Genomic DNA, 17206 nt, shown 5'->3' on the forward strand with positions numbered 1-17206 from the left:
CCAGCAACGTTGCATTACTTTTATCCCCAATTTATAGGTAAGGAAAAATGAGGCATACAAAGACAACTTGTGCAAAGTCACACAGCTAGTAAATGGTTGAGGTACAATTAAAATTCTCATCCAAGCTCTTCACCACTACACAAAATTGCCTCAGACACAGACAGAAAAGATGGGAGTAAAACCTCAACTCCTAAAGAAACATGCAGATTTCAGGGATTTCTCCTAAAGAAATGTCACAGGTATATAAGACATGGTTAATAGCATCTATTTTATAGAACTGCTTAAATAGCAAAAGAGGAGGGGAAAAAAAAAACCAGAATACCCTAAAAATCCAAAAGCACAGGAATTACGGTATTTAAATAAATTACTTTTATACTTTACAATAAAGCCATTAAAATGTGTGGAAAAAGAATGTTTAGTACCAAAAGAAACAGTCATGACAATCTTGAAAGTGCAAAGAGCAGTGTACAAAATTTACAAAAATTGAATACAACCTTTCATTTTTAAAAGAAATCATACCTGTCTGCCTAGAAAACTAGCAAAGAATATACAAATGTTAATAATTATAGGAATTGTCTTATTACAGTTGATGTTAATTTATTAACTTTTGCTTGTTTATTTAAAATTTTTCTCTACAAAGCAGAAATCCCTCTAATAATTACATGATAAGTGTCAGTCAACAACTTACATCCAAAGTTAACATCAAAGAATATTTATAAAATGCCTAGTGACTTTTATAAATATTTATCTTAAAGCATAAAAAATGCCAAGCGACACAGGATTGTTATTGACCTCTAAATCTTTTGATTGTGTTACCCTGTCACTTAAAAATTTGAGCATGTACTTTCCAATACATCAAAATTTCATTATTTTGAAAATACATAGACTATCTAACTTTATATACATTTTAAATTTCTATCAAAATAGAAATCTCAAAAGGTAGTGTTTAATGAGTAAGAGTTCCATTCAGAGAAGATGAAAAGTTCTGGAGATGGATGGTGGTGATAGCTGCATAGCAATGTGAATAGGTACTTAATGCTCCAGAACTGTACACTTAAAAATAGTTAAAATGTTACATTTTATGTTACATATATTTTATCACAATAAAAAATTAGTAAAAAGATTAAAAATAAATAGCAATTCTACTATCACATTTTTATATCCTAATGGATTATCATTCATAAACCCTTAGTGCCAACAGAACACAAATACTCATAAGCCTGGAGTACTGGAGTATTGGAAAGCATTGGAGTACTGGAAATAAAGCACAAACTAATGCAGAAGAAAGCGGCAGCCACCACTGGGAAAGCATGAAAACCTTCATGGAAAAACTGCAAACTTGAAATGAAGCTTAAGGTAAAAACAACAGGTAACAATGACATACATGTATATGTTTCTTAACAAATAGATATTTTTTCCAAACTCTTGGTTTTCTGTTTGATCTCCAGAATTGCCTGCCAAGCTGCATTCTACTTACATAAGCTAACTCAAGGGAGCATCATGAGCAAAATAGAGGCAGGTGAGCCATAGCAGCTACAAGGGAAGGGCACAGTGTGCATATGGGAGGAAGAGAAGAGCAACATTTACCCTTTATTTGTCAGAAACACGATTTTCAGATGGTGCCATGATGGGTGAGGATTTCACTTTCAAAAGAGCCATTGGTCCCAAGTATATGGGAGTGAAATAGGACTGGAGACACAGGCAGGAGCTAGGAGACAGTAATTGTGGGACTGGGAATAGAAAGCTATCAAACAAAGGAAATATTATATAAGAAATTCTGATAGGACTGGAGGATTGTTTGGACACAAGGATCTAAGAGAAGGACAAAAGTTGATCCCTATCTTAGAATCAGATAAAAATAGAGAGGTCATAAGGAGCTATTTGGTGAGGGAGGAAAATGAAAACTAAGTTAGGATGATATGTTCACCTTCTGGTTGAAATAGGAGACTTGAAAGGTAGAATTTTGGAGTCATATCCAAATGTTAGAATAAACAAGACTGCTAAAAACAGTACCTAGATGGCATATTCAGATGCAATGGTTTCACACTCTATGTAAGCAACTGAACCTCTGGGAATTGAAAATTCTGGGGAGGGAACAGACCTATTGTAAATAGACTATTTGTTCCAGAAACCAATTTCTTCCAGCTTGGATAAGTCTTGATTTATTGGTCCATTAGTCAATAATCAGAAATACAGCTATAGGGACAGCTGGGTGGCTCAGTGGTTGAGCACCTAACTTCAGCTCAGGGCGTGACCCCAGGGTCCTAAAATCGAGTCCCACAGCATGCTCCACAGGGAGTCTGCTTCTCCCTCTGCCTATGTCTCTGCCTCTGTATCTCTCATGAATAAATAAATAAATAAAATCTTAAGAAATATAGCTATAAAAGATAAAACAAGAACCAAAGCAAAAATATCGTAGGTCAAATAAAGATGACAAAGTAGTTTCAAAGAAGGTAACAACAACAGTAATAAATGCTTCAGTAAGGTAAACAATCTGTTAGCAGGGTATGGGGGGGCCACAGTGTTAAAAGACACAGTCATAAAAATACCTTGGAGGGAATTTCAGAGTAGAAAGGGTAACATAGTGGGTTTTAAGTGTTAAGCAGTGAGTGAATGATGAGGAAGTGAGGCAGCCAGCAGAAATGACTAATCTTGAGAAGCTTGGCAACAAAATAAAGGAAGTGCATGGAATTACAGTTCCAAGAGAAAGCAAGGCAAAGAAAAGGGTGGTTGTTCTATTTAGAGTTAGAGAAACCTGAGCATCCTTATTGAAATTGGTAAGAAGAGGAAAAAAAGAAAATGCAAGAATAAAAAGCAGAATCAGGGATAAACTAATGCTCAAGAAGAGGGAGGAAAGACTATAGAGAGGACCCTTTGAAAGAATAGATTTTTTGATAAAAGAGGGAACGTATTTTTTTTTTTTAATAAAGGAAAAGGAGATCAAATCAGAGAACTATTGGATCACCTTGAGATTATCAGGAAAATAGGACTTAAGGTCATCTGCTATGACTGGAATACACTTGAAGGGAGGGAAAATATTGTTAAGTACCAGAAGGTAGGTCACAGAAATCAACACTTTGGAGTAGGTGTGTGAGTTTGTGTGCACATGCACACATCTATACACTAGCATAGACACACACCCTTTGATTAAAATACTTCTTTCAGAAACTGTAGATAACTCCAGGAAGTCTACTTCTAGTATATATTTTGGGTTTTTCTCCCACATTAAAGTTAGCCTGAATGATTGCTATCTTTGCATATAACTCTATTTCAGGACTGTGCAGAGGAGGGGACAATGTAAAACAACAACGTTCATTTGTCAAGGCCATCATATGACAGACTAAGAGGCAAGATTCAAGAGAGAAATATTAATATCTTATAAGGCCCTGAAACACTCAGCAATTAAATTTTCAGCAGGAAGAAGGTTTTATTCCAATGGTAAGAATAGCTGTCATTACCAAGGTATAGAAAAGGGGGAAAAAAAAAAAACCAAGGAAGCTAAGAAGTAACAGAGAAGCATGGGCATAGACTGATTTCTATGCACGTGAGCCTCACCCAAAAAGGAAGAGAGCAGAATCTGATGCGGGAAGGCAGGCTGCAGCCACTGGGACTGATTCTTCCAAACAAAAGAAAGGGAAGGTAAGCCAGCTTCGTAATATCAAGCAAAGATTTAGATTTCTCCTGCAAAGGCACCAGATGGACTGTAAAATTCTTCAAAGGCAGAAATATCAGCTCACTTGACAAATATTTAACACCTATGTCCTAGACACTAAGCTAAATGCTGGGGAGAGAGAAATAATTGGCTTCATGTATTAGTTATCTGTTGCTCCAAAACTTAGTGCCTTAAAATAATAAACAAATTTTATCTCATTTTCTGAGTAGGTGGTTCTTGCTCTGGGTCTTTGTGTTGGGTGCCCCCAAGAACACCTCCAGTTTCAGTGGTCACTAGGAAGATTCATATATAGTTTTACTTGTGGCTTTGATGACAGCAAAAGGATATACAGCAAAAATCAATAAAGGGAAAAGGTGCATGGAATGAAATCCATGGAAACAAGCTTCCAAGAGCCTTCCCCCCATGGAATTACACAGAATTAACTCCTCTAGCATCATACCATGACAGCAATTTGTGAAATACTGTCTACCAGGGAAGCTCATTAGAGACTCAATGTCCAAGGGGTTTGTTGGGGGGTGCTCACGCATGTACCCTCTGCCTAGCACATAACAAAATTCCAGACACCCAGATAAATGCAGGTGTTCACCATAAATAATATTGTTTGCAAGTTGCGGCAATGTCAACTGCTCATCGTTAGAGAATGGTGGGAACCTTCTCTAAATCCAAGTTCCCAGATAGCAGCCAAGGGCCAATCTTGCAAGTGGGCCTTTCTAAGGATGGCAGTCTTGAGTCTGTTATGTCAATTCCTTTCCACATGGTGTCTCATGAAGTTGCAGTCAAGCTGTTGGCTGGGACTCCATCATTTGAAGCCTTGACTGGAGCTGAAGGGTACACTTATAAAAAAGTTCACTTACTTGGCTAGAGGCTGGAAGTTCTTCATCATGTGGTTCTCTTCACGAGGATACCTGAATGTCCTCAATATATAGTGTACCCCACAGTGAGCAATCCAAGACAGCAAGAGAATGAGAGCATCCCCCAAATGGAAGCTACCATCTCTAATAAATTTAGTTCAAAGTGACATACCATCACTTCTGCTCTTGGTCACAAAGACCAACCCTAGCACAATGTGGGTTTGGGAGGAAATTAACAACTCTGAATGCCAAGAGTCAGGGATTAATCGGGGCTATCTTAGAAGCTGGCTCCACAGTCATCTTTAGGCTCCAAGTGACTCCCATCTGTCCTACATGCAATATACACTAGCCTCTCCCAAAGTCCCTAGGTCTCATTGAACCCCAGCGTCAGCTCCCAGGCCCGACTCCCCTTGCCTAAATCAGGTGTAGACACGGATGAGGTACATTGGGTATGGTCTCTGACATACAGCTGACTACGGTTCCTCCTGATGGAAGGAGCTACTGGTTATGTGTCCCCACACACTCAACATACAACAGGGAGACAAGCAGAGGATAACCACTATAAACACTCCTGCACACAGAGGGGGAAATGGGAAGCATGTAGGGCTAGCAATTCTGAAATTCTACCAAACACATGTGAGTTCCTTGCTGAGGCTTGGAAGTAATTCTCTAGGACTCTTAAGTCCAGCCTCTGAACTCTGGGTTTGGGCCTCCAGATGGGCCTTCCATTTTCATGAAAGATAAGTATTTGCTGCTGAGTAGTCTTCTCTGCCTGCTTCCCACTTGATACTTAGGTGTCTAAAGTCCTCTTTTCATTTTGTTCTGTGGCCCTTTCATTTCAATCTGATGGTGTCTCTTCAAGTGTAACTCTTAAAACCTTTCAAGGTCTTCTGTGAATCCTCTTAGGCTTCATTCCATTAGACAGAGGCCACACCCACAAATCTCTTTGCAGTAAGGCCTTCCTCACTCAAGGCCTTCCTCTTTGTACCACTGCTCAGGTACAATGTCCTTGAGCTTCCAAGAAGCCCTACCATTGACCAAGAGGGTCTAGAAGCCAAACTCTTATCTCCTGAGAGGGCTTTTGGCCAACTGCATATTTCTCTGAGACACTATCTTTGATTTTTGAGATTTTGAAAAGTTTTACAGTCACACCCTCAGCTTAATGTCTGGAACTTCTTTTCTAAAAGTGCCCCCAAATTTGATCTTCCCTCAAAACCATTTCTTAATTTTAATATCATGTAACATCTGGAGAGGCTCAAAATCTTCAAAAACAGCAAGTCCCAGCTCCTTTGGTTCCACTAGTTCTGCCTTCAGTTTTTCTCTCCTTGCAATTTTACTATAAGCAACAGGGGGAAAAAATGGAAGGCACAACACGGTTTCAAAATCTTCTTAACTGCATCACCCAGTTCATTAGGTACATTTTCGACTTTCCACAGTACTGTAGATGACAGTATTGCTACATTTTTTTTTTTTTGCCACTACATATTAAAGATTGCCTTTTCTAGTTTCCAGCATGATTTCCAGCATTTTCCTTTATGCCTCCTCAAAGTCCAAACTTCTGTGAATGGTGTACTCAGGACACTTTAAACTTTTGCTAACACGTTCCTCAAAATCCTTACAGCTTTTCTACTGTGTTCTCCCTAGTTTCAAAGCCACTACCATATTTTCATTTTTTGTTATGTCAGTACCCCACTTCCAGTACCAGTTTCATACTCATTATCTGTTGCTGCAATAATAAGTCACCTCCAAGTTAGTACTTAAAACAACAGCATGGATTGTTGCACATAGTTTCTGAAGGTTAGAAATCAAAAGGCATTTAGATGGTTTTGGATTGGGATCTCTCATGACGTTGCAATCAAGCTGGCAGTAGGGCGTGTAGCATCCAAAAGCTCAACAAGGTGGGGACCTGCTTCTAAGCTCACTCACGTGGTTGTTGGTCAGCCGTGCCACATGAGCTTCTCTCCACACATTGCCTGTCTTCACAACATTGGAGCTGGTTTTCCGTAGAGTGAATGATTTAAGAGAAAGAATCCAAGATAGAAACCAGTCTTTTTTTTTTTTTTCTTTTTAAGATTTATTTATTTCAGAGAGAGACAGAAAGGGCATGAGTATGGAGAGGGTAGAAGGAGAGGGAAAAAAGCAGGCTTCTGGCTGAGCAGGGAGCCCGTCGAGGGCTCGATCTCCTGACCCTGAGATCATGACCTGAGTGGAAATCAAGAGTCAGGCACTCAACCCACTGAGCCACCCAGGTGCCCCAAAACTTCATTCTTTTATAACTTAGTCTGGGCAATGACATATCATCACTTCTATTATAATTTATTTGTCAAGGACATGAATACCAAGAGGTAAGGTTCACTGGGGACCATCTTGGTGGGTGGCTACCTATCTGGAAGTCTTAATGGGATGACAGCCATCAACAACTACTTACAATTAAATTCAATGAGGGCCATAATAAACATATGGAGAAGTCAGCACCAGCTTACCCTGGGGGAGCTAAGAATATAGGGCAGGGGAGGTGAGGTTTAATTTAGGGCTTAGAGGAATGAATGAAATTTGTCAGACCCAGGAAAGAGCCCTGGTCTGCTGGAAGCTTTCCATGCATTTCTCTTTTTGCATATCCTACCTGCCTGGTAAATTTGATAACCTCAAAGTTCTTCCTAAGAGCAAATATGGAATGACTTAATTTAATATCAATATTTTTAGAGGACACATTACCATTTAACAGATGAAGCAGAAGTATAATGGTAGATGATGGATGCTATGCTTGGAAATGCCTCATCTAAAGGTCAGATTTACTTTAGGTAAAAAAAATAAATAAATAACGTGAAAGCGCACAGCTTGATAACAAATGTGCAAGTCAAAATAAATGCCCCTAATTTTGTAAGGCACACAACTATGCAACACATACTAATGATTATTTAAATAAGAAGGCAGGGAGAAAGAAATGTGAACCAAAGGACCCTTTACAAGAGATAGATGTAAGCCTTGTTCAAAGTGTGGATAGAAAACTAGGCCAGGCAAGCATGCTGAGATATTAAAATCTCCCTCTTTTTATCTCTCATTGAAAGAGTGATACAATCATATAAAAATTTGCGCAGTATACATAAGCATAAAGAAGAAAACAAAAATCACCCATGACCCCCAATTCTAGGGATAACGACTAATTAAATTATAGAGTGTTCCCTTTCAGAGCACTCGGGGAGAGACGAGGGTGGACACACATACATAAGCACATATGGATGGAGAAGTGTGTGTTTAATTTTGGAAACATGTCATTTTTGGAAGTGGCTGTTTTTCCTGAATATAAAATTAACACAAAAATTAATATACGAGTAATGATTTCTTTAAGTCGTAAGCATTATGGAGGGATATGAGGTAAAAACACTGTTTACTCCTAACATCTGGTATTTTTCTTACAGGCATTTTCAATGCAAATATGATTTTAATGCAAAAATAGGCTCGCGCTGTTTACCACTTCTCTCATTTAAAAATACACAGTGGCTATCTTTCTCTGTTAATACATGCACGCTATATTGTTTTTTTAATGACTACATAGTTTCAGGATAGATATGCACCATAAATTATTTAACCAATGCCCTATTAATGAGCATTTGTCCTGCTCCCAAACTCCCACCATTGCAACGAGGCTCAGTAATTACACCTTTACGCACACATCTTGACACACCAATCAGTTATTTCCTCAGAGTAAACCTCTGGAATTAGATTTGACTCACCTTCTAAGAATCTGCATGCATATTCTACGACAAATGCCATATCAATGTACACATACCAAGAGTGTAAAAATGTCTCCAGCCACCACCTAGACCACTAGTGAGTGCTAGAAGCAAATAGTTTTAACTTTCATTTCTTCAGACACGAGAGGCAATTAATACGTTAAGACAATATATCCTCAAGTGTATAAGTTATGTGAACTTTGTAAATTATGCATTCTCATTTTTTGCCAAATTTTATTGGAAGTGTTCGCCATTTTTGTATTGATTTATATGTAAGTCTCCTCCCACCCACCCAAATGCACCTCCATTCATATTTATTTTTAAGGCCAGCAAAAAAGTCTTATCAGCAGAACATAAATGAGAACTCACAGAGCTAGTAAATGGCTGCACCACACACAAACCTCCCTGACTCCGAAATGCAGCCTCTTCCCACAATGGTGGTAGTGGTGGGGGTGGGGGTGGGGGTGGTGGCTGTGGTGACCTGCTGCTTCCTAGGGACCAAGGCAGGCACTCCCAAACTGTTGCTCTTCAGAGTCACCTGGGAAGCTCTTAAAACCCCTGCCACCCACTTCTCACTCCATATCAATTAAACCAGGCACAGTATCTCTCCATCTGAAGGTAGTAATCAAAGCATAAACATCCTTTCAGGTGGCAGTATTGTTAAATGAGTACAAGGTTTTCTGTTGGAGGTGATAAAAAACTTTGGACATAGTCACGATGGTCACACAAAACTGAGTTATAGCTGATGCCACTGAACTGTACATTAAATACGGTTAAAATGGCAAATTTTATGTTTTATGCCTTTGACCATGACTTCAAAAAATTAATACCAAAATTCCATTGCATGGTATACCTTAACTGTGTGAATCATTGGTGTGTGGATTATATTTCAAAAAACTACTAAAAAAATCCTTTTAGTGCGGCATAATGACACAGTGGTCAACAAATGAGTAAAGTAATAGTCTTGGCTCTATTAATACAGAGGACAGTGACAATAATTTGAAACCCCCATCGAAGGGTTTTCTCTCACTCATCGTCTCATTCCCTGCAACACAGAAACAAAATGCTTATTGATTTGTACTTTACGTATCTTTGGTCAGCAGTAATTCAGGATTTATATGCTGAGTGGTATGAGGAAAAGAATAAGCAATTTCTTGGGCCAGCTCCCAGGACTAAGAATATTTAAAGACTACTTGAGGGCTAAGATATTGGCAACGTCACTAAATTCGGTTTTGCAGCAGTACAAATGTTCCATTTTACTGGAGCACTAGCTCACGCATATAGAAAGCCACTGTGAAGCTAGATAACAGATCTGTTTCTAAAGAGAAGCAAAATAGGCTTGTTTATAAAAACAAGAGGGTGCCAACGGCAGCAGTGTCCAGAAGATGACAAATGCAAATAACCACCCCCCCAGAAACATGGTCTACTGCCATTCCTCCAGGATTTATAAAGTACTTCACATCTGCAAACTCTTCCATAATCACTATCATCAGCCATCCCCAAGGAGCCCAGAAATTTCCATTTTTTGAAAGATTGGCAAGCCTCTTATCTCAATGCACACCTTTCCTTAAGAAGAGCCCTTCATTCAATAAAGGCCAAACCTCCAATAAGGGTTAACTGTCATTTAGAGTCTGTGGTTTCTGCTCCTGGCCCTCCACAATCAATGTACTACCAGAAACCAACATGATGGTGTACACAGCTTATTCATTGAAGTACTTCAGAATGAAAGAAAACACTCATGTCCAAAATGCCACCCGGAGCACAATGGGGAAAAAAATGGATGAATATGAATCTAGGGAACTTGTGCTTCAGTCTTGAATCTGGGGTTGGCATCCTATGTGACCCTGATCTAATTAATTAACTACTCTGAATCTCAGTTCCTTTATCTGTAAGATGGGCTTAATGATCATACTGCCTATCGCACAGATTATTATGAGGTCCAGTGAAATTAATGGATGTCTAAACATCTCAAAAACTGAAGTTCTGGGATCCCTGGGTGGCTCAGTGGTTTAGCTCCTGCCTTCGGCCCAGGGCGTGATCCTGGAGTCCCGGGATCAAGTCCCACATCCGGCTTCTGCATGGAGCCTACGTCTCCCTCTGACTGTGTCTCTGCCTCTCTCCCTCTCTGTCTCTCTGTCTCTCCTGAATAAATAAATAAATAAAATCTTTTTAAAAAATTATTAAAAAAAAAAAAAACTGAAGTTCTATGCAAATGTGAAAGAGGACTAGAACACTTCCAATCTCTAAATAGCTCCAGAGCAGCACAGCTGAGGGCCTTTGAGAATAGCATATTTCGTATTTCGTTTAAATACGAAAGCAAGGAAGTGAATTCGACAGAGGGAAAAATATTAATCCAAGTTACCTCTTCATAACACACATTTCATAACCTACTTGAGACTCAGCTGATTACGTAGAAGCTACTGACTAAGGTGTGAAAGGAAATGCGAGTTAGAATAAATAAAGAGCCTTAATTTAGACTGATAAAATCATTTCCATCTGAGACTCTAGAGTTTGTGGTGTTGTTGTTGTTGTGTACATTCTGTTTTTGTTTAGTGCCACAGAAAGCACTGGTGTAAGATACTCCATTCCTTCTGGAGCTTGGACATACCTAGTTTCTTTCTAGAAAAGATGCTGGCGGGAACGCAATCTTCACTGCACAGCAATTCTCTAGTGGATTTTAAAGGAATCCTGTGAGGTAAGACAAAAATCCTCAGCGCACTGATTTTATATTCCGCAAATGTATAACCTCTGAAATTTCAAAGTCAGGGACTTATTTTTTCACTGCTGAAGGAAGACTTAGATTGGGACTCATGTGTGTTCCAAATTTAGCAGAGCCTCCACGGCTGGAAGCAGTTGCTTAACAACTGCACACATTTGTGTATTACCTCACAGGTTGCCAGGAGAGGCCACCTGCAGAGCCAAAAAGCAAAGTCAAGTCAGATGCAAACAAGTGACCAAAAAATGGATCCTGAAATCAAGAGAGAATAGATGTTGCTCCTCCTTCAACCACCGTTTCCTTAGGGAGGTCTGGTCAGGAAGCGGGAGACATCAGGATACATCCTGACAAGTGAGGTTATTGATGGTGTTCGGGCACTGAAGAAGTAATCAACTTTAAAACAAACAAATTTCAATCTCCGATCTTCTCTCCTCTTTCCTTTCCAAATCAAATTCCTCAAGTGAACAGACCACAGCTTCTGCCTCCACTTATTCTCCATACACTAAAAAAAAGGCTCTCTCAGGGTTCACCCACCACAACTGCATCATCAGCAAGCCAAGTGGCCTTTCATGAATGCTTATTGTCCTCCCAGTAGAGGCAACACTCTTGGCCATTCCTTTTTCTGGAAACAGTTCCTCTCCTGACTCCTCTGGTAACATGCACCCTGGCGCTCCACCTATCTTCCCTACTCCATTTCCCTGTCCCTGTGCCTCTCCTGGTTCTTGATGACCTAAGTCCCCTGGCTTCTGCTTTGGAAATCCTCTACTACCCACAACCATCAGAGACACAAGCTTCTCTGTGGCTCTTTGTCCTGCTATATATAACAACTCCCAACGACCTCTCTCTCTACTGAAAATCAAGCCCATATTTCCAATTGCCTGCCCCATATGTCCATTTCTCCCATCCTCCACCATCTTTCCTACAAAAACAACCTCCTGCTCCTGGCTTTCCAAGTTTTATTATTTTTGTTTCTCACTATCAAAGCCATTCTTCTCTATCCCACCTACATTTATAAGTTTCCAAGTACCATGAATGGCTCAAGATATCCCTCATGTCCATTGTTTCCTTTGTATGAAAAGATACTACAATCACTTCCTATGTGAATTCTTGTTGACCATAGCTTCTGAGTCAAAAAGTTCTGCACCACAATACCAAATAATTCTTCTTATAGTAACATGTACATTGCGGCCTGTAATTTTTGCGGTTCAAAAATTGCCAAGGCTTCTGCTTTTTAAATTGAGATTCTTAATTGTAACATCCAAGGTTGTCTTGTCCATAAGCCAGTCTTCCTCTCTTAAAACCCTAGAAGGTCACAATGTTCAGAGGAGTTTAGATTGCTAGCTGTTTTTGTAAACTTGCCTTGAAGTTTCCCACTCCACTTTAAATGTTCTTTTGCACCCCACCTGCTCCACCACCATCTCCACCTATTAAAGTTACCCTTTAACACCTAGATCATACAACTTCCACAGTGAAGGCTATTCTGATTTCTTCTGTCAAACATGTCTTGTATGCAAAAGCATTTTGCACCATTCTAGGGGCTTTTACGTCTGTAAGTGAGGTGCACATTTTATCTCCTCTTTAGATCACAAGTCTCTCAAAGGGATGGACTCAGCATCAAGGTTTGCTGAAAACAGCATGAACTTTGAAACCAAAATGATGAGGGTATGTTTTCACTTACACTGGCTAAGTGGTGCTAAATCTCTCAGCTTAATTGCCTGTAAAATGAACCCATTGTAATTATTGAGAATTAACTTGTCTTCTCAGGTGTGGGCCAACTATGGCCCACAGGCTAAATCCAGCCCACTGCCCATTTTTATAAAGTTTTATTAGGACACAACTATGCTCATTCTTTTATGTAATTTCTATGGTTGCTTTTGCACTGCAATAGTAAAGCTGAGTAGCTACGATAGAGACCACATGGCCTGCTAAGACCAAAATATTTATTATCTGGTCTCTAGGGGAAAAGAAAAACCACTACCTCCAATTCACTCTCTTTTTTAGGTGGAGAGGTAGATATTTTCCAGAATTCCCTGAATCTAGGGGTAAAGGGGTTAATTGGGTTCCACTAATTAGATGCATGCATGCACGCAAGGACTTGTAGAAGGTAGATAAGATGCTGGCCATCTTCTGGCTCCTTGAGTGTTCATGGAAACATGAGATTTCTGATCCCCGGCAGTGTCCCTGTGCCTTACTCCTACTTTCCGTAGGTTGAGAAGCAGTTGCAGCAAGGGCAGTAGCCACAGGGACTTTCTGATCCCAGCTTCCCAATGCTGGGATGGCAACTGCAGGGACACATTTTTACCTTGGCTCCACCTTGTTCTGGAAATCTTTTCCCTGAGGCTCACCCTTCCAGTGATTTTGTAAGCACCCACTTTTCTGTATTAAATCCTTTCTTGTTTAAAATTTATAGCCAAGTTTCTGTGTCTTGTACTGAACTCTGACACAGAACCAAATGATAAACATCTAGTTGAGTTACTGAGACATGAAATGACAGCATCTGTGAAGGCACTTTATAAACAGTAAAGCTAATATTTTCTGTAAATCTTCATCTCATCCCTCATACACTGACCCCCACTGCTGACTCAGCACAGCACCCCACCCCCAAAATCCCGATGTTCCCACAGCTCTCTTCTTCCTCACTCTACTTGAACAATCCCATCACTCCTGCTAGCTCCCACAGCCCTAAGGATCAAGGGTTAACTTATTTTGAAAGGTTGACACAAAGCTAGCTCTCCAGAACAATGCACGTGCATTAAAACTTCAATGTAATTTCTGAGTTCATGGGCCTTCTGAATTTCATCAATGGATCTCTAAGTTATTTTTTTTTAATTTTTATTTATTTATGATAGTCACAGAGAGAGAGAGAGAGGCAGAGACACAGGCAGAGGGAGAAGCAGGCTCCATGCACCGGGAGCCTGACGTGGGATTCGATCCCGGGTCTCCAGGATCGCGCCCTGGGCCAAAGGCAGGCGCCAAACCGCTGCGCCACCCAGGGATCCCCAGGATCTCTAAGTTATAAAACCTTTTTCTTCTATGCTAATGAGCATCTAAACCTGTATACTGAGTACCAGATTGTTATCCTGAGGTTAACCTTGATGTATACACCTGCCCACTGAACCATGTGTAGGCAACTCAAGCTCAGTGTGTCCACACATGGTTTTATCTCTCCACTGCTCCTCTTCTTCTGTTGTTTATCAAGTAAGTGAAAGATGCTAGCATTCCTTAAAGACGTGGTGTCCTTCCTTCCTTCCTTCCTTCCTTCCTTCCTTCCTTCCTCCCTCCCTCCCTCCCTCCCTCCCTCCCTTCCTTCCTTCCTTCCTTCCTTCCTTCCTTCCTTCCTTCTCTAGAGACAATTGCCAGGTCTTAGCGATTCTACATCCCTAGCTGCTTTTGAATCTATCCCCATCCCCTTCTCTATTGTCAGTAATTTGTCCAGCCACCCCCATCTCTAATCAAGATTGCTACAGAAGCCCTCAAATTGGCATTTCTGCTTCCATTCTGTCTTCTCCAATCCCCTTCCTACACCTTAAAACATGCATGTCAAATCCAACCAGTCTTTCTTGTTTAAAACCTTTAATAATTCCGCCTTATTCTCACCATCAGCCTTCCCCACACCTCTTGAATTGCCTCCATACTACCCTACCATATGAGCAGTTTTCAGTACCAATCTTTGTCCTTCCCAAGGAGTACATGTCACTCTTTCCCCATGATGTCCTTCCTCACCATTTTATTTCCTACTGCCACTCTTCTACCACCCCCCAACACACACTTTCCTCCTTGCTAACACCCCATCCTTCAGTACTCAGTTTAGATACTATTGCCTTATTTACCAAATGTTTATTGAGCCTCTACCACATGCCAACCACAAATAGCACAGGAGATACAACAATAAAAAGACAGTCACAATCCTTATCCTGTCCAAAGTCAGTCTTATAGGGGCATTAGATCAAAAATGACAAGTATGATGGCCCTGTAGTTTCCCCCAGGCTAAGCCAGGATCCCCCCTCCCCACTCTGGGATACCACATCTTTAGTGCCCCAACCCCAAGACCACTATTAGCTCATCCATCTATCTCAATGACCAGACTACAAACTTGTTATAGGCAGGACTGTGTCTTATTCATCATTTCGTTTATCATCAACACCTAGTACTGTATCTGGCACTTAGGAATAGCTTAATAAATCCCTATTGATTATGAAAATTCAGTAATAAATATCAGCTGAATGAATCAGCTCAGCTTAGGAGTGACCCTATAAGGAGAATACAATGCAAACAACTGGGGTTGGGGTCCTATTTGCTTGCCTGGGCTTTGCCAATGATTCAAATCAAGGGTAACATCCTTCTAACTAACAACTGGACTTGCTGCCTGCATTTCATGTTAAGCAGCTATTCCCAGTAGCCTTTCTTGCCTCTAGGATAAAAACTTGCATGTTCAACAGTGTACCTAATTAGAGGCACCCCCTGGCAACTCCAGAGGCCTAGGGAGGTGAGTCACCAAGCTGTGCCCTTGGTCACCGGAACCTAAACAACATCGAAGACAGGTAAGCACAGGGGACTTGACAGCTAGGAGAGGCCCAGGAGCTCAGCCAAGTTAGATCCCAGAAGCTTTGCTGCAAATTCCCTGCTAGGCCAGCCCTGAGTCTGTGTGTATAAACTACCACCACATTTCTTAATGTGTGTGAAACTGGTAGGGGATGAGGGAAGGCAAAGAAAAACTGAGGATTAATTATAGCCCTTCCTTATGAAAAAATAATCAAGCTGTTTGGATAAATGCCAATGAGATTTTCTTGCATGTATGACGATACAAGTGAACATTTATGAAGCACCTGCCATGTGCCAGATTCTCACCCCTTGATGTGCATTAAATCATTTAATTCTCTCAATGCCCCTATGAAGTGAGTTCCATTATTATCTCATTTACAGATTAGTAAACAGAGGCCCAGTGAGATTAAGGAGCCTCTCCATGGCTGCCCTGCAGCCAGTAAGTGACATAGCAGGATGCAAACTTTCAGTCTGACTCAGCCCAGGATCAGAAAATCTACACTTACATCCCTGTGATAGAGGGACTGTGCTCTCACCTCATCTGGCCAGAGTCCCAGTCCCCAATGCCAACAAAGTTGGGCATGTGCTATCAGGCAGGACTGAGGGTCTTGTTACAGTGTTAAGGATCTGCCCCTCAATATGGCCAATTATTGCCATCACTACTGATGATTTTTTTTTTTTAAGAGAGAGAGAGAGCATGCGTGCAAGCTAGAGGAGGGGTGGGAGGGCAGAGGGAGAGAAAGGATTCTGAGGATTCTCCACACCCTCCACACACAGCATAGAGCCTGATGCAGGTCTTGATCTCACAATCCTGAGATCATGACCTGAGCTGAAACCAAGAGTCAGATGCTTAATGGATAGAGCCACCCAGGTGACCTGAAATCTAGATTTTTTTAATTGGGGATAAGAAAAGGGCAGGATTGTAAAAGGTTTTAGCCAGAGGGACTGAAAGGAATATGGTAGTAATAACTGAGAGAGCCTTAGAAGGAGGAAGAGGGTTAAAGATAAAACATTGCCCAGTTCTGACTTGCTGAATTTCCAGTGCTAAAGATGCTCTGAGGGTCCATAAAAACTCAGACTGGAACAGAGGACCAGGGGTACAAATTCATAGAGAAGATTCTGGTTACTTTGTTCTCAGGCTACTCCACCTCAGCCCTCAGTTCTACCAAGAAAAGGATCATTTAAAACACCCCATTTTTGTTTGTTCTGAGGATGGTGAAAATACAGGCTGGAATTAGTTTCCTGGGGCTTCCGTAACACAAACTGAGTGCTTAAACAACAGAAATGTACAGCCTTATGGTTCTGGAGGCCTAGAGAAGTGAGCCAGTTGGGTCATGCTCTCTCTTAACAGTCCAGGAAAAAAATCTGTTCCCATCTATCCTCCTAGTTTCTGACAGATCTTTAGCTTGTGGCAACAGAACTCCAATCTTTACATGTTGTGTTCTCTCTCTCTCTTTCTCTCTCTCTTTCTGTGTGTGTGTATGTCAAAATTTCCCATTTTACAAGGACATCAGTCATATTGGATTAGGGGCCCACTTTATTGCAGTATGACCTCATCTTAACTAATTGTATCTGCAATGACTATTTCTAAACTAGGTCACAATGTGAGGTAAAGACAGGACTTCAATATAGTTGTGGGGGGGGGCACAATTCAATCTATATCAAAGCTTTAAATGGAGATTTCCTTTCT

The 17206-nt window shown here is 40.7% G+C and overlaps 1 protein-coding gene across 5 annotated transcripts in view; it reads right to left on the reverse strand.

The window, feature by feature from the left end:
• The window catches only part of RGS6 (regulator of G protein signaling 6), a 548429-nt gene that overhangs the window by 478455 nt on the left and 52768 nt on the right, over positions 1-17206 (reverse strand). The gene's annotated exons all lie outside the window — the stretch shown is intronic.

The sequence above is a fragment of the Vulpes lagopus genome, chromosome 6 (genome assembly GCF_018345385.1).
Source record: "Vulpes lagopus strain Blue_001 chromosome 6, ASM1834538v1, whole genome shotgun sequence".
NCBI classification, from domain to species: Eukaryota; Metazoa; Chordata; class Mammalia; order Carnivora; family Canidae; genus Vulpes; species Vulpes lagopus.